The 18,815-nt window shown below is 34.9% G+C and overlaps 1 pseudogene; it reads right to left on the reverse strand.

Moving 5' to 3' along the window:
* Positions 1-12,556: 12,556 nt before the first annotated feature.
* LOC106009580 (protein kinase C iota type-like) overlaps positions 12,557-18,815 on the reverse strand; it is a 36,493-nt pseudogene continuing 30,234 nt past the window's right edge.

The raw sequence follows: 18,815 nt of genomic DNA on the forward strand, positions 1-18,815 counted from the left end.
GGTTCTGGGGAGGCCTGCCCAGAGCTACTGGGTGTTTCTGGGCCTGGTGATACTTGCCCCATGCTCTTCCCAGTTTCTGTGCCATTGGTATTTGGGCTTAGGGAGACATCACTGGAGTACCTTGATTTTGGTAGGTCACTGGTGGTCACTCCCAGGGAGACCATCCTTGTGACATGAGACAGTCATGTGGCTGTTGCAGCGTGGCCTGTGGCATCTGGATGGAATCAGCTGTCTTCTTAATTTTTCACAGTTACTTTCTCTACCTGGGGTCCTGAGGCTGTGGCCTCTCAATGTGGAGAAGCAGCTCAGCATGTTAACTGTTGACCGTCTCCAGCCAAGTGAGCTTTGGAGATGGCTGTTACTAGATTGTGACACCCATTAGCCAGGGTTTCAAGTTCTGTTTGGATATATTGCCATGTAAGTGAGCTCATGTCTTGGGGGTTCCATAACCTGAGTCTCCATGTAATAGAAAAGCCTATAGCCCTGTAGGGATCGAGAACCCTAGGCAGGGAGACATGAGCCCCTCCCCAAAGGAGTTCAGATAGCTGGCAGAACAGGCTTAACCACCCATAAAAAGCTGACAGTCTGCTGAGGTTGTACCTCCTCTTCATGCTGTACCCTGCAAAGCTTGGTTTGCTAAGATTAAAAGGAAACAGAACCTTGGCCCTAAGATGTAAATGGCCCCTGAAAAGACCCTTCCCTGTTGTCCCTAGTAATGAGCTATTAATCATTAACCAATCAAGTAGGGGAGCCCTTAGCCCAGAGGCAGGGTAGGCCCCAACTACTATAAGACCAGCATTTTGAGCCCCCCTGCAATGGTGGCTCTGTTCCCTTCATCCCGGCCTGTCTCTCTGTGAGAAGGCAACTGTACTCTTGCATGCTTGCTGAATAAAAGTACAACTTTGCTTCTATGCTTTCAGTCTCTATCTGATTCTTCCACAACCTCCTGCATTGTTGGGAGAGTCAGACCTGGAACTGTGGGGACTCTCCACCTGTTTCAGCCTGTGACAGTATAGTCATAGAATGTTATACTGTACTATTAATCAAGTAGAAATGAATTGCATAACAACATAAATGAATCTCAATTACATTATGCCAAATGACTGAGGCCATATGAAACAGGCTACCTAGCTTGTGCCACCAGTCAGATGACAGCCTGAACAAGGTAAAACTATAGTGGTTAACTGTATGATACAGGGATAGGTTGAGGACTGGCAGTGATTATCCAAAAAAAAAAAAAAATCCCCGGTACAAAAAAAAAAGAGGGAATTTATTTTGGGGGTGAGGAAACCTTTCTGTACATTTGTACATAATAAGTTTCTAAAATATTTCATATGTTATATATATCAGCCTTCTCATCTCTGGGGCACAATACCTAACACTCGCAATTTAACGTACAAGCTTATTATGACTCTGACTTTCAGAGAATTCCATCCATAGTTGGCTGCTCTCAAACAGAAACTTCATGGCAAATGGGCCTGGAAGGAAGGAGTAGATGTGCTTAGTTCATGGTGGCTGAAGCAGAGCAGGAACAGTGCAGAAGCAAAAAGGGTCAGGGACCATATATGTTCTTCCCCATCCATGTACTTCATCCAGAATTGTGCTTATCAATCCCCTAGGCAGTTCCCAAACCAATCAAGTTGATGCAATTAAGCTTAACTCCCAGAGATATTGTTCAGTGCCTTGTCTGACTTTTTAGACCAAGGACCAGGCCTTTCCTCTAGGCACTTACATACCCTGCATGTGCTTGTTCATTTTAGTGAATTACTTACCTTACTTTTGGAAATCATTCTCATACTAAGTTTATTTCTTCCCTGGTCCTTGCCTAATGTCTAGAAGAGAAAAGGATTTTGAAAATTTGGAATAAGTATTAATCAATAGTTGATGTCATTATTTTACATAACACATTTACCAAAAATTTGCGAATTTTTGTCCAAGAAAAAATTACATAGCATAGACACATTTTATCTGAGAGCACTGAACACTTTTCAACTCTTATTCGTAGGACCTAACCCTGTGAAACATGTTTTCCTATTTTTTTCCCTGAGTGAGAGATCAGGAGAGAGCATTATCTCCTCTAAGATAAATAGATTATTTTTCTGTGGCTTTGGAAATGTCTAATTCAGAGATATACTTCTGAATCCAATCAAAACTTTAATTCAGTAAAACACTTTCGAATTTGTGGAGATCTACCACACAATAAGGCTAGCACACAAATAACTACTTCTGCAACTTTAAATTACTTTATATATTTATTGAAAAACTTGGTAGGTTCATAGATAAATTTTCAATCTTCATTTTGTATATATCTGACAATGCTCCTGACTAGAGAATTAGAGCAGAAAATATTGGATCTCTTCATATCTTGATTGGAAGTGATGTTTCCTAATCAGTTCTACTTTGTAAAAACACTCATCCTGGGTAACTCTTGTTGTAATCTGACTTTTTTGAAAATTGACTAATATAGGTCAATGTAGGTTAAACTTGATGAGCACTGATTATAACTTCCTTTATACATGTTAAATTTTATATAACTAAAGTATTAGCATTTTAGAATTTTTAAATGTATTAAGTATTATTTCCTAACACATAGCTGTGTGTGTGTGTGTGTGTATGTGTGTGTGTGTCCACCCATGTTAGATGGAATGGGAAGATGTGTGTATGAATATGTCATAAGATATTATATATTGAACTTTAGTGAAATGCACAAAAAAACTAATTTTGAGTTGAAAAGAAGGGTCTAGTATGCTAAACATAGACAGATAACTGTAACTTAAATGTCATAGTCTAAATTTAGTAAGCTTTATGCATCTTTTAGTTTTGATTCCTATGTTTGATTCCTGTGTTTTAAGTTCTGCCATTTTAAAGCTAATTTAAGAATATAAAATGTATTTACCAAAATTAAATTTTTACCAAGTTCATACTTTTGCTTGATTAAAACCAAATACATAAACAGTAAAAGGCATTATATTGAGTGGAATATTAAAAACTACATAATGGTAATACTGTGAGGGTAACTTTCTTAGCACTCCAAGACCTAGGAATTTTGAAAAATGAAAACAGCCATGACTAAAACTAACAAATGAATAGGAAAGAGCACAAAATTCCCTTCATAGCTGCAGGTTGTTACTAGTATTTGTAATACTAAAATAAAAATAAACAATTATTCCTAAATGTGTATGAATTGATTATTATTAATACATTCAAATAGAAATTTGTAAGTTAAACCCACATATGGGAGAGATATTTGAGCTTGTTATTAGCATAGCTCATACTTTACCTTATTCATGTATATTCTGGTACTCTTGCTAAAAGTAGCATAGCATCTGACAACATGAGGGTTAGATAATTTAGCATTTCCATTATTTTATGTTCAATAACTTTTCTTTTGATTCTTCCTCCCATATACAGAAAGGACAGCTGCTGATTTTAAAATTGCATTATCTCAAAACAGCCTACAAAGACAAAGGAGGGGGATACAGAACAATATTCCTCCAGAGTTTCCTTCTTTTTTCTTTTTTTATATAAAAAAGAAAATCTTCACCAAAGCATCAGTCCAACCCAGAGGGAACTTTGTTTAAATCTCATTGACTTTTACTACCTACCCTCATATTAATCTCTAACCAATTAAATAGCATTTCTATGTTTGATCTCAACCAGTTGGTTTTAATATTAGCTTATCACCTAAAGTTTAAAAGATAGTCCAAATTCCCTGAGACACTTGGTACCCTCATATTTGAATTGCACTTCTTATGCTTACAGTTTTATGTTATCTTTATTCTTTACTAGAACTTCCTCTGGTAATTTTTTTGTTCCTGTATTCTTATTCTCACTCTGTCAATTCAGTTTTCAAAGAAGAACAAAGCATGGAAGATAAGCCATGTAAAAGATTTATTGGGCATAAAAAAATGTGAAGAGTAAACAGTAAGGAAACAAGAGTAGCTAGGGAAAGGCTTCATGCTGTGATGCAGATCTTACACCTTTGAAGAATGAGAGGTAGAAAAGAATTGGTAGGGAAAGTCTCAGATGGCCAAAATTCCGAAGATAACTCAGCCATTCATAAGAAGAGTCCCTAAGCAAATATTGCCTATTGGAGCGTTCCTGATTAGGAAGGACGGGGCCTGTCTCCTATCTGCACTGTTCTCAATCATTGTTGGAGAGTAGAAGGGAAGGAATCTGATATTAGCAGAAGCATCAGAGCAGATTCAAAGGGACAGGAGCCAATTGAAGCTGTCAACCTGTTATATTTCTCTGTGAATTCTGGGGAACATGGTGATCTCTCTACAGACCTGAAGGTGTTAGGTTAGAACAACTGTGGAAAACATAAACAGTTCTGTTCTTCAGACAATATTAAATTTAGTGTAAAGTTGTGCCAAGACAAGAAAATACTGAATTTGAAATAAATGTGAGTATGCTCCCACAGACTAGAGTAAAATTAAGTAATCACTTATGTTTAACAAAACCTTTTCAACTATTAGCCATTTCTTTCTCTTTGTAAACATATTTTTAAGCTATATTGTGATTGAGTTTTCATTTCTAAGTGTTACTAATTTTCTAGCCACCCAATAGTCTACCTGTTACACTCCCCATGTACACTCTTTGCTCAGCATTCCTGAAATATAATTCATTGTTGGAAAATGTTTCATTTAATCATAGATTTTTCATTTTTGACTATGCAAGTATTATCTACAGCTGAAATATATGATTCATAATCACATGTATTTTTTGTTCATAAAATTTGACCTCCCTACAGCCAAAAAATTGAGTTGACACTGTTGGGAGTTCCCTTTATTTCACTAATTCCTTCATAATCTCTGTAGAACTGCCATCGCCTCAATTCAAACAGTTCAGAGAAAAGACTGATTTCACAATTTCTTGTAGCCATCACTCCTGGGAACCTATTTTGTTCTACTCTGTGTGGGGCTACCTGCCAACCCACTAGTTTCTTAGGTTGGAGCTTCCCTTTCCCTTCAGAATTTTGGAGTTATGAAAATATTCAAGATTATTTCTTAGTTCTCAGAGTTTTGAAATGTCATAATATATTGTATATGCAAATTAATCCATTTTGCTACATACTACACTGAGTGGAATCAATGTGGGGCTCTTGTCCTTCACTCTTTAGAAGTTCTTATGAAATACTTGAATTTTTCTGAATTACTTGAATAATTATTTCTTTCCCAGTTCTATTTACTAGATGTTTAACCACCTGGGCTAACTGAATAATTTGATAATAATATTGATTGTACTCTTTATATTCTTAAAAATGAGAATGGCAAAGAGCTTTAAGGGGGTTACACCTGTTTGTCTTTATCATAGTAGATACTAAAATGGAAAAAAATTTCTTTAAAATAAACAAGTTAACAGACAATATTTTTATAAAGTACATTTTTAAAACAACATTAAAAGGAACAGCATTTTTCAGTTTTGTGTCTTTTAATGTCTGGTCTAATACAAGACATTTACAGTCATATCTGCCCTTCATATTCAAATTTGAGGAATATGTTTGCTTTAAAGTTTATGAAAAAAGCAGATGCATGTATATATGGAGATGGAATCACATGAAACTCCTTCTAGGATCTTAGGGACTCTCATAGGTATTCATCCCCTACTTTAAGAACTCTTTAAATATATTATTTTGCTTCACATCTCTTTTCTATTTGATCTATTTAATATGGATCTCCTCATAAATTTGACTTGAATTTTCCATACATTGGCAACTTCATGTTTATAAGTCTATATTATTTCATGGAAACTTTATCTTCTTTTATCTCTTCAGATATTAATTATAAGTTTGGGTCCTCAAGCCCAAAAGATTTTCTCTATTCCTTCCCTTCATTATCTTCACTTTTTCAAAGATTCATTTTCTATTTGTTTCTTTTGGTTTTTGTCTCTTATGGTACCATGTTTTCTAAGATTTTTAATTAAAAATTTTAATTGGTACACTTTCACAGGACATAATGATTACATTCCTCATGGTGAGTGGATATATATAAATAACACATCTTAATGCTTTCCCTCCCTTCATTCCCCTTCCTGCCATTACTTGTTCTCCTTCCCTTTTGCAAAAGATCTATCTCCTTATTTCCTGTTGTATACCTTTATTTTATCCTCTTTATATTTTAAGTTTCTCATGTAAGAGAAACTATATGATATATTATCTTGTGTGTCTAATTTATTTCATTTAACATTATGGTTTCAAGGTATATACATTTTCCTACAAATGACTCAAATTTATCCTTTATGCAGAGTGGTACTGCATTGTGTATGAATACCAGATTTTTTCTACCCATAGATCTATTGATGAACATATAGACCATGTTAAAGATTTAGCTATTTATTATGAGTTTTGTTGGTATAAATATGGGTATGCATTTATCATAGCAGTATGATATCTTCAGCTCTTTTCAGGAAGATCCCTAAAAGAGGAATAGCTAGATCGGATGGAATCTCTATTTTTAGTTTTTTGAGAAATCTTCATAGTGATTTTCATACTACTTTTACTAGTTTACATGCTGAGCAACAATGTAAAAAGGATCCTCACCACCCCCAAAGCCCCACCAACATTTGTTAATATTGGATTACTTGATGATAGCCATTCTTTCTGGAGTATAGTGAAACCTGAGTTTTTTAATTTGCATTCTGTAGTGGCCAGAGATGTAACATTTTTTTTCATGTATTTAATAGTCATTTGTACTTCTGAGAAATGTCTATTCATTTCAGCTGCCCTCTTATTGATTGAGTCTTTATGTTGGGGGCTCTTTTTTGATTTCTATATTCTATGTGTATTTTTTTTTTTGCTTAAATTATTTTATTGCTACATTTCAGGTATACAATATGTTTACATTCATCATTGGGTGCTTGTACCTATATATGATGTATCTTGGTTCTTATTTTTTCCCCATTCCCTGTGCCCCCCCCCACTTCCCTATCCACAAAGACTTTGTTTCCATTTCATCCTTTTCTCATAATTTTTCCTTTCTCTTCTTTCCTTTCACCTTCCCCTCCCACTTCTCCTACCCCTTTGGACCTTTTCTTCCTATTTCAAATTATTAATTATTCATTTTAATCATTTTAATCCTTATTTACACTTTCAGTTTCTCACACTAGAGAAACTATTTGGTATTTACACATGTGGGTCCTATTCATCTCACTTAAGAATATGTCCTCAATATGCATCCATTTAGCTATAAATGTCTAGTTTCTCATTCTTTATGGCTGAGTAGTACTCCATTTTATAAAAAAACGACATCTTCTTTATCCAGTTTCCAGTTGATGGGCACTTGGGCTGTTTCCAAGCTTTAGCTATTACAAACTGTATTGCTATGAACATGGGTGCACATATATCACTGTGGTATGATTCTTTTAATTCTTTGGGGAAGATACCCAGCAAGGGAATCGCTGGGTCAAATGGGACCTCTAGTCCTAGTTCTTTGAGGTATCTCCATATTGATTTCCACAGTGGTTGCACTAGTCTGCACTCCCACCAACAATGGAGAAGGGTTCCTTTCTCCCCACACCCCCAGCAGCATTTGTTATTTGTTGATTTCTTGATAACAGCCATTCTTTCTGGAGTGAGGTGGAATCTCAGTGTTGTTTTCATCTGCATCTCTCAAAAGACCAGTGATGTTGAACATTTTTTCATGTTTATTTGCTGCTTTTACTTCTTTGTCTGAGAAATGTCTGTTCATTTCAGATGCCCATTTTTGAATTGGGTCTTTGAATTGGGGGGGGGTCTGATTTTTTTGAGTTATTTATATATTCTAGATAGTAGTCCTTCGTCAGAGGTACAGCTGCTAAAAATTTTCTCCCACATTGTAGGCCGTCTCGCAGCTCCATTGGTGGTCAATATTACTATTCTATCAGATGAATAACTGGCAAATTATTTTCTGTTTCTGTAGTTTATCTCTTCCCTCTGTTGGTTGTTTCCTTTGATGTGTAGGATTCTTTTTAAATTTGAAATGATTCCATTTGTTGATTCTTGGTGCTATGTCCTATGCTTTTGGGGTTCCATTCAGAAAGTTCTTGCCTATTTATGTGTCTTCAAGAGTTTTATCTCTTTTATCTTCTAGCAGATGGTTTATGTTCAGATGTGATTTTTTTTTAGTTTACTCCGTGATGAGAGATATGGAGATTCAATTTTCTGCATGTGGATAACCAGTTTTCTCAGCATTGTTTATTAAAGAAGCTATCTTTCCTCCAGCATACCTGTTTGGGTCCTTTGTCAAAGATTAGATAGCTGAATGTACCTGGATTTTATCTGCATCCTATATAAAGTTCCATTGATGCACATGTCTATTTCTGTGCTAGTACCATGCTGTTTTTATCACTGTAGCTTTGTAATATAACATGAAATCTGGGATTATGATGTCTTCTGCTTCACTTTTACTACCCAGGTTAGTTATGGTATCCTCAGTCTCTTCTGGATCCATAGGAATTTTAGGATTGTTTTCTCTAGTTCTATGGGGAATGCTATTGGTTTGTTTATTGGGATTGCATTACATCTGTATGTCACTTTTGGAAGTATGGCCATTTTGACAATACTGATTCTGTCTGTTTAGAACAGAGAATATCTTTCCTTTCATTTTCTGATATCTTCTTCAATCTCCTTTTTCAGAGTACTACAGTTTTCATGGTAGGGGTCATTCAGTTCCTTGCATAGCTTAATTCCTAAGTAATCTTTCTTCATGCTATTGTGAATGGTATTGTTTTCCTCATGTCTTTCTCTGTAAGTATGTTATTGGTTAAGAGAAATGCTATTGATTTTTTTGTGCTGATTTTGTATCCTGCTATAATAGTGAAAATGATTATTAATTCTAGGACTCTTTTGGTGTCATATTTTGCAGACATCTATGTAGAGGATCACGTCATCTACAAATAATGATAATTAGACTTCTTTTTTCCTATATACATCACTTTTATTTCTTTCTCTTACCTGACTGTTGTGCCTACTGTTTTGAGAACTATGTTGAACAGGAGAAATGATAGTGGTTATCCTTGGCTTGTTTGTGCTTTTAGAGGGAAAGCTTTCTCATTTAATAGTGTTTTTGGCAGTATGTTTTTAATAAGTGAGTTGAGCAGATTGAGATAAAGTCTCTCCGTATGTATTTTATAAGTTATATGTTTTATATGTTATATGTTATATGTTTTGTCATGAATAGATGTTGGATTTTGTCAAAGGCTTTTTCTGAACCTTTTGAGTGATGGTGTGATTTTTGTCCTAGTTTTTGTTTATATACTACATTTATTGATCTATGTATGTTGAAACATCATTGCATCTCTGGGATAAAGGGTACCTGGTCATAATGTGTGATCTTTTTGATGAATTGTTGCTTTCTGTTTGCTAATTGATAATTCATATACATCTAGTAACATCCATTTCTTCTAAATGCTCCAGTTTATTGAAGTACAGGTTTTCAAAGTAGCTACTAATAATCTTCTGCATCTCAGCATCATCTACTGTTTTTATCTTTTTCAGTTCTAGTTACATTGATTTGTATCTTTTCTTTCTTTTTTGGTGAAATTGCCTAAGATTGTGTCTACTTGGTTTATTCTTTTGAAGGACAAGCTCTTTGATTCATTGATTCTTTATTTTGTTTTTTCAGTCTCAATTTCATTAATTTCTACTCCAATCTTTATAATTTCTTTCCTCGTACTAACTTTGAATCTGGATTGTTCTTATTCTTCTAGGACCTTCTGATACATCATTAGGTTATTTATTGGGCTCACTGTTATTTTCAGATGGGCATTCATAGCAATAAGCATCTCCTTTAGCATTATTTTCATTGTGTCCCAGAAGTTCTGGTTTGTTGTACTGGCATTACCATTTGATTCTAAGAAATGTTTGATTTCTTCTGGGTCCAATTTGAGACTATTGTTTAATTTCCATATCTTTGTTTAATTTTTGTGGTTTCTTTTACAGTAGATTTCTAATTTAATTGTACTATGATCTGACAATATGAATGGGGTAATTTCATTTCTGCTGTATTTACTTAGACATGCTTTATGAGCAAGCCTGTGATATACTTTGGAGGAAGTTGCATGTACCATTGAGAAGAAGGTGTATTCTGTTGTTGATGGGTGGAACACTGAAATATCTATTGAGTCCATTTCTTCAGAGGTTTTGTTCAACTCTGATGTTTCTTTGTTTATTTTTTGTATGGTTGATCCATCTGTGTCAGCAGGGTATTGACATCTACCACTATAATTGTGTTGAAGTTTATCTGATATTACATGTCCAGTAGTGTTTGTTTTATGGATTTGAGTATGCCACTGTTCATTGCATACATATTCATAATTGTTATCTCTTTCTGCTGAATTTTTCCCTTAATCAATATGTAGTAACCTTGTTTGCTTCTTCTAATCAGTTTTGACTTGAAGACCAATTTGTCTAAAAGTAAGCTATCTACTTATGCTGAGCTTTGCTTTCTCATTGCATGGACTATTTTTTTCCATCTGTGATTTTTAGTCTATGAATTTCCTTTTTGATTAAATTATTTATTTAAATGTATGTCACTAGATTTTGTTTCTTGATCCATTCTGTCAATCTGTCTCTTTTGACTGGGAAAATGAGACCTTTTATATTAAGAGTTACTACTAAAAGCAATCAACTACATACTCTTTTTTTTTTTTCTGAGATAGGGTCTCACTAGGGAGTTCAGTCTGGCTTTAACTCACTATGTAGCTCAGGCTGGCCTCAAACTCATGGAAATCCTCCTGTCTCAGTCTCCTGAGGACTAGGATTATAGGCATGCACCACAATGCTCAGTGTAATCCTTTATAAAAGGATATATATGTAGGTATTTTTAAGATAATAAAGAAAAATGTGGGAACGATGGATAAAATTTTTGGAATACTGATTATCTCTAATAGGGATGCAAGAACTTGTGATAACCAGGGAGCACAAGGCATTTTATTTTTTTGCTGTGGATTAAGTGTTTTGTTTAAAGGTTTTCAACATGAAAAAGCGGTACACAAATATATATTACATTATGATGACCAAGGTAGTATTCTATATGACACAAATCAAAGCAAAACATATTTATAAAGTAAATACACTGGCATTGAACAAGCATAGTACTTGATATTTAATCCAGGCTGCATGTGCATAAAAGATCTGACCATAGGCTTATGCAAAATAAATTATTTCCTAGAATACCAAATTGTCAAACATTCTGAAAGTACATCTTAAAATATTATACCATGAATACAGTTTCTATTGTTTCTCAAAATGAAGTCCAAAGTACAAAATAATTATAATATGGGGCAAGTAATACACATTATAAATAAACTCCCTATGTAATTATTGTATATTCTGAGATCCCTTATGGGAAAGACCAACACTTAAAAGAAAGATCATGAATATAAACATACTTCTATTATGTTAGAATTCTCTATAAGTTTATGATGTGACTGCTTTTTGTTTTAAAGCAAGTTCCAGCCATTAAAAGAAACATAAATGCCTCTCAAATAAACATGTTAATGTATATAAACATTTTCTTTTGAGGTTTTCGTTACTTTCAAATTTAGTTATTTGGAGACAAGAAAACATATGACAGTGGTTTCGCTGCCCGCTGCGCAAGTGCAAGGACCTGAGTTCAATCCCCGGTACCAAAAAAAACCAAACCAAAACAAAAAAAAGCCAACAGAAAACATATGACTAAAAGCTTTGGAAAAGTTACATTTCTAATGAAATGGAGCATGCAACAATGATAAAATGACAATTTATTAAATGCCTACAGATTTTAAACTATTCCAAATTTAAAACTAGATAGCTTTCCTAAAATTAAAGTTTACTAAGACTGCACCATTGTAACATATTTAGATGATTGTGTTTACTTATCAAATCCTTTCCATAAAAATGGTGCTAAAATAAACAGAAGAATGCTATATCTGGTAACTATTTAAATAAATTGCTAATTACTGATTTTGATGAAAGTAGTCCAAAGAATTATGCCCCTAAAATGAATTCTACTATTTCATGTGTTACCCTAAAACAAAAACAGTTACAGAGTTAGAATTGTGATATACACATGTTTTGTAGGTTTATTCAAAAATTGTTATTATTGTTTGGATTTCCCTGAAGAAAACATAAACCAGGGCCTAAAAGTAGAGGTAATGTGGTTTGGAAAGAAACAAACATAGTTAAAATATTCTACTCAAAAAACAAATTATTTTCCTGTAGAGTAAATAACAAGAAAAATATTATACATTGTCTTCACTTAATAAATAGAAGAATGTGTTTACAAGTTAGGTTAACAAGCAAGTGCCTCCTTCTTATTTAAGTCAAATAATAAAAAGCAACACTAGGGCCAGGGATTTAGCTCAATGGCAGCGTGCCTGACTTGCAAGCACAAGATCCTGAGTTCAAGCCCTGGTACCCAAAATAAAAAAAAAAAAAAAGCAACTCTATCCACAAAGAAAACTCAATGTCCCCCATTACAGACTATGAGCCAAGCATTACATTTAAATATAACTTCAAAAAAGAAATTAAAATTATCTTCCAGATAATTATAATGTAGTTAATTCTATCCAGGCTAGTTACAAGTTTTTCCTTACATTAAATGGCAATATGAGCAGAATGCATAGTTGAAATATGAGGACCAGACACACTCTTCTTCATACATGGAAGATGATTGCAAAGCCTGCAAACTTGGCATGTATCAGTGTTCTTCACAATGTTATTATCATCTGGAGTGAGGTGGACAGGTTCATTAGTGAACAGAGGATCAAAGCTGTCCAAACCAAATTCCTCAGAAATATTTATTTTAAAGGGAAGTGCCACTTGCTTTTTCTCCATCACATACCAGCCAACATTTTGAAAGAGTGGATATTCCTGACTTTCAGCAAATTCTGTTTGAGGATGACAAACCAATTGTTCCTTTGGGTCCTTGTTCAGGAAGCTCTCCGGGACACTTGCAGCTTTTACAGACAGAGAACATGCTATGTGAATTTTTCTTTCCAAAATAACTTGCAAGAGATAATTGACTGAATTTTGATCAGAGTTATCAGAGTTCTCATCCATATTAATTGGTGACTCTCCAACCATCATCTCAAACATTATTACTCCAAGGGTCCACCAGTTGACACTGAAACCATAATCTTCTCCTCTTATAACTTCTGAAGAAAGGTAATTGGGAGTACCACAGAAAGTGCTGGTCATACCTCCTGGGCTGTAAGCTTTCCTTACACATGCAATAGTCAGTGAGTTTAATGTGCCCTTCTGAGTCCAGTAATAAATTGCCCAATTTCAAATTTCTATAAAGTATTCCTCTCTTATGAAGATAATTGAATGCTAAACTAATTTCTGCAGGGTAAAACCTGGCATGTGCTTCAGGAAGTATTCTTTGCTGTTGCATATGAAACATTAGATCTCCATTTACATAGTCTAGATCAAAAAACAGTCTGCTTTCTGTCTGAAAGCAAGAATGTAGTCCAAAAAGGAGAGAACAATTAAATGCCTTCTGCAAAACATGCTTCTCTGTCTGTACTTCTCTGTCTGTACCCGTTGTTGACAAGTTCTTTTTTCACAGCTTTCATTGCATAAATACAATCTGTTTTTTAAAAATTAAACTAGCAGTACTTTTGCACAACTTCCTCTCCCTATCATCGGAAGCAAATCCAAGTCCTAAGATTTAAACTGGATGAAGTGTTGCCACTTTCTCTGGTGTTCATTGCCTCATTCTCTTCATCAACTTGCTCTAAATTCTCATGACTTGAAGGAGTCTATGGAATTGCTGTCTATACAGAATTTGAATACATAGATGATAGACCCTTTGGCATCATGGTTTCTGGTGGCAAAGAATGTGGCCCACATTCAATTGTAACAAGTTTGTGGCACTTCTTATGAACCAAGAGTTTACAGCTGATACAAATATACCTGGTGTCCAAGTCCCCCTATATGGTCTGTGCAGATGGCACAATGAGCGCACCTGTGGAAAAGCTCAACATGAAAAGAGTGGTTAATTGCACAATAAATCTTTTTTCAGAGGTGTACACCTCTATGGTAGGTGGATTTATCGTCTCCTGGAAAAGCCATGTTAGGGTGCTCTGGTACACAATGTGATGCATGAATTAACAATTCAGAATCCTTGTTTAGGTCAGAAAGCCTAAAGGCTTCTTCTAACTCCAACTGAATTGATGCAGCACGTAGGTCTCCTTCCTAATCTACCAATTTCATGGTAAAAAAAAAAAAAAAAGCTGTTCATTGTCAACTCACATCTTGAGCATCAAGGGCAAAGGCCCTCAAAGGAGACAGAAGTCTCAAAATGGGTCACATGATATCTCTTCCCATAATCAGGGCCTCTTGGGTAGAGGTGTGGGTCATGGGGGTGCTCAAGAAGCAGAGACCACAGAAGGTTTGGCTGCCCAGAAAAACAGGCACCAAGGGTTCCGTGAGCAAGTGTCCCTGACTTCCTGTACTGACCACACTGGCTGGATTTCTGCATGGCTCCCTACAAAGTTATTTCTAGTAGTTGGGCTGGGCCTGGGTGGATGTACACAGGCTTCTCAGTGTCTCTTTGTAGCTGGTGGCTAGACACTGGTGGCTGATGGCTGTTCTCCCACCCTGGACTTCTTTGATTCTTTAGGGTTTTTGTGCCTGGCTCTGAGGAGAGCTGCTGGTTCTGAGGAGAGCTGCTGGCTCTGAGGAGATCTGCTCCCCAGAGCTACTGGTTGTTTTGGGCCTCGTGAAATTTGTCCAGGGCTCTTTCCAGTTTCTGTGCCTCTGATATTTGGGCTTATGGAGACTTCCCATGGGTACATGCTTCCTGAAGTGTGCAGAATGCTGCCTGCTTGTTACTACTCCAGCTCTACTGTAAGCAGGCCAACTCAGAGATCAAGGACAAGTGCACTACCATTGTATTGTAAGTGACATGGCCAGTGGAAGCCATGGAAACATGGTAAGGTCTGTCGCATGAGCTGTAATACCAGTATATCTATTATACTGTAAGCCTACACATAGTTGATTGCCTGAAGTTCTTTGGATAAAAAAGGTGGATCTGTACATTAAAATAGCCCATCTATGTGGAGGTCTAGGTGGCCCTTTTGAAATGGTTCACTGAGTCATAAAGTAGAGCTGTTATTGTAATAAAAGTTATGTAGAAGACACTAGAACTATCATAATATACAAAAATAGAAAATTTAAAGAAATTGTATGTAGCATGAGAAATTGCATTTTATTGCCATGAACACAATTTTAAAGAAGAAAGGTAAGGATTCCCACCAATCTCCATATCATTCACCTAGTGTGTCTGGGAAGAAAACAGATATTAAAGAATGAGAATAGATTAGTGTATATTTAATCAGCAGGGACTCTACTTGCAATTGCTTTTCCAGGTGCACTTTAATTGCCAGAACATATTTACACATCACTTGGCACCTGGTGTGGAGGCATTGAGCTGGCAACCACATTTTCTCTATGCCTCTTAATAAAGACCATAAAAAGCAGTTTTATTTCAACTGACAGGACCAGCCTTTGGCTCTTTTTCCTACCTCACAATTAAATCAACCCTTCAGCACTATGTCAAAGCCAGCAACATTGATTATCTTTGCAGTTTACAAGCCCAAGAAGAAAAGAAGGCTCTGCAACAGGGGCAGCCTGCCCAGCAAGTTGCTCTGCCATTTGGGTCATAAGACTTCCCAGATAGGATGTTGTTTGCAATGTCAGTTTCAGATAAGGATGTTTAATGGAGCCTCTGACCGGAACTTAGAATGAGTCACAGAGCTGAACCTAGGATTCGAGAGCTAAGCTTTATTATCTTTTGTAGATAAATATTCTTCCTTTAAAAACACCTTTGAACTGTTACCAGGCCTTGGTAGAGAACATGAGATACTCAACTAACATGTGACCTGAGGTGCCCATGGCAAACTAGCTACTGTCTGATCTTTCCATCTATAGACTTAAACGTGCACAGTGGTGCTCCATGATTAGCTGTAAGCAACTCCTGAAGGCACAAATAAATTCCATGAACAAGTGGTCCAAATTTTTATTGCTTATATGTCTCCTGCACTGACTGCGGTTTTTGCAAGCCAGCCACACTGATCAGTTGAATGAGGAGAAAGTACCTAAACGTGGTTTCCAGAAGGTTTTGCATTATATGCAGGTACTACCCAAAGATAAAGGCTATTACAGTAATTAGGGAAGTTCATGAAAATCAATGCTGATGGGAAATCCTCCCAGTGAACAGAATTTCAATCAGCATAATTGGTTATTCACTTTATCTGGAAGGAGCTTTATCTGGAAGGACCAGGTACATGGATTCTCACAACTTTACAGGCTGCATTTACAATGAGAAGCATCTGATACAGGATTCTGAGATGACACAAGTTCGTCTCTAGCTGTTAAAGTTTAGTAGGATCATTAAATTTTATGTTTTTCTCATGTTTATTATATAATTAATTTTGTATATTTTTCTCTTAAAATTAATAGTTGAATACTTAATATAGGAACTTTATTATTTAGTCTTTAGCAGAATGAAAAGGGATAACCAGAAAATTTTATTTCATAATCAAATTTATGATAAAGTCAAAAATTTAAGAAATTTTCACTGGTAATAACTGATAATAATAAGAACAATAAAATTCTTATACTTTATAGCATATCAGTCCATTAGGATATAAATGTAGAAAGATTTTAGTTGTTTGTGCTTTCAATTATGTCTACTGAATCTCCAATCTGCATGAGGTTATAGGTACATGTCATACTTGAGACAGATCTGCTATTTTTGGCTTTTGCATTTGAAATCAGTCAATATTTTCTGATAAAAATTCTAATTTAAGAACCAAAATTCTCTACCTCCTCCTTCACGGGAAAATTTAATGCCCCAGAGTAAATGGTCTTGTCTCTTGCACTTCTTTTATTTTTTTCTTTTTCGCCTATTTCTTCTTCACACTGTCTACATTTTGAGTATTTCATGCTAAAAATGGCATATCAGCAAAAGGAAAAAAATGAGAAAATGAAAGGAAACACTTGTTTATATATTTTCAAATGTCATCTATACAATGCCTATATACAGCTTGCTATTTCTTATCCATAGAGAGCCCATGTGAATGCCTAACTACATATCTATCTTCTGATATCTATCAGATATCAGATATCCTATCTATTGATAAATCTATTAATGTACCAGTTTATTCAACTAACATATATATATGTGTGTGTGTGTATACAGATTTTAAATGAGATGAGTAAAGCTTTTAGAAACATTTGTGCTGCCTCATAATAACTATTTATGACCTTTTTTGAAGTCTTAATTCTGTTGAATTTGTATCACTCTTAAATACCTGACATTCTATGACTATTTAAAAAACATAGTGATGAGTTTTTTTGTATTATACTACTGAAGAGTTTGCATTTAGATAAAAAGAAACATCCATTGATAGGGCTACAGTAGAATTTACAGATATTTTAGATAAGAGTAATAAAGCGACATGTCTAAAATAAACATGAATTGAAACTAAGATGCTATTTTTTAATTTTCTACATCAATTTTTATAATGTGGATAGTCAATTGTAAAATAATTGTTAGATTTATTATTTATGCTTATAAAGTACATAGATTTATAATTTAGTTATTTCATGTGATATATAGACATATGAAATGCAATAAAAATGGATAGAATGTTTCTAGTATTTATTTCATATACATCCTGAAGCTTTATGAAGGTTTACTAAGTTTTATTAAGCTTATTAAAGGTTTATTAAGTTAGAAAGAAAGTGAGAGAGAGAGTAAGAGAGAGACACACAGAGAGATTATTTAACTGAGTATTACTAAAAAGCTCCCTGGAGTTAAATGGAGAGATTGAGAGAAAAGCCTGGAGGAGGAGAAGGCAGAAGTAGATAGAGTCAAGACAGGAAATAACATTACGCTCTTTCTTTTTCAGCTTTCTCTATTTCTCCTTCTTGTCTCTTTAATTAAAACTTTATTCCTATCCACTTCAGAAGAACTTTTTTTTCTTTTACAAAACACTGATCTGTGCTCACATTTTCATAGCTCCACAACTACGATGAGAAAGAATTATGAGATTATTGTGCCATGCTTCTGTACAATAAAATTGGGATAAAGAGCTCAAATGCATTTATTAGGGAAGGATTCCTGCCCATTATCCATTTATTTTGGCTGTGATGGTAAGTAAGACAATCACAATCCAGCTTATTTTCAGCCTCTTGCCTTTTCTAGGGTAATAAAGAATAATTTCAAAAAGTGCTTGAAGTTAACAACTTATGGCTCTGGAACAGAAGAATCATTGTGTGATAAATAGAAAACCCCTCCTGAACCCTGCCTCTGCAACCTTCATCATTTGTGTTTATTACATATCATTAAAATAATGTGTGGAATAAAAGAATGATCAAGATAATCACTGAGTGCAGGGTGCCAACACTATAGATTGCTACTTATTTCTTAGTTGCAAGAAAGAGGCAATTTCATTGAAAAGTTTTCCTCATTTTATTCTGAAAATGACATTGACATTTGTATTCCAAATGAAGTCACAAAATAATATGAAAATGCTTAGAGATTTGGACTTGTATGAATGATTTTAAATATTCCTGCAGAGCATAACAATATAGCTGACAGAGAACCCTCACCCCCTGCTAGGCACAGCTACATTTATTACATGCCACATTAGGGGTAAAATGGAAAGCTTGACATTAAATTGTCAGAGAGAGAGAGAAAGGGGGGTGAGCTTTCTTTCTCGTGTTGTTGCACATTTTTAGCTAAAATGTTTCTCTAAATATATGGTTAACTTTCCTAAATAAACACATTGCTATTTTCATAAATAATTAAAATATCAAATAATATAAATGAATACAACATAGC

This window comes from Heterocephalus glaber, unplaced genomic scaffold (assembly GCF_053883595.1).
Source record: "Heterocephalus glaber isolate CG9 unplaced genomic scaffold, H.glaber_assembly_v1.0 deba00001509, whole genome shotgun sequence".
Lineage (NCBI taxonomy): Eukaryota > Metazoa > Chordata > Mammalia > Rodentia > Bathyergidae > Heterocephalus > Heterocephalus glaber.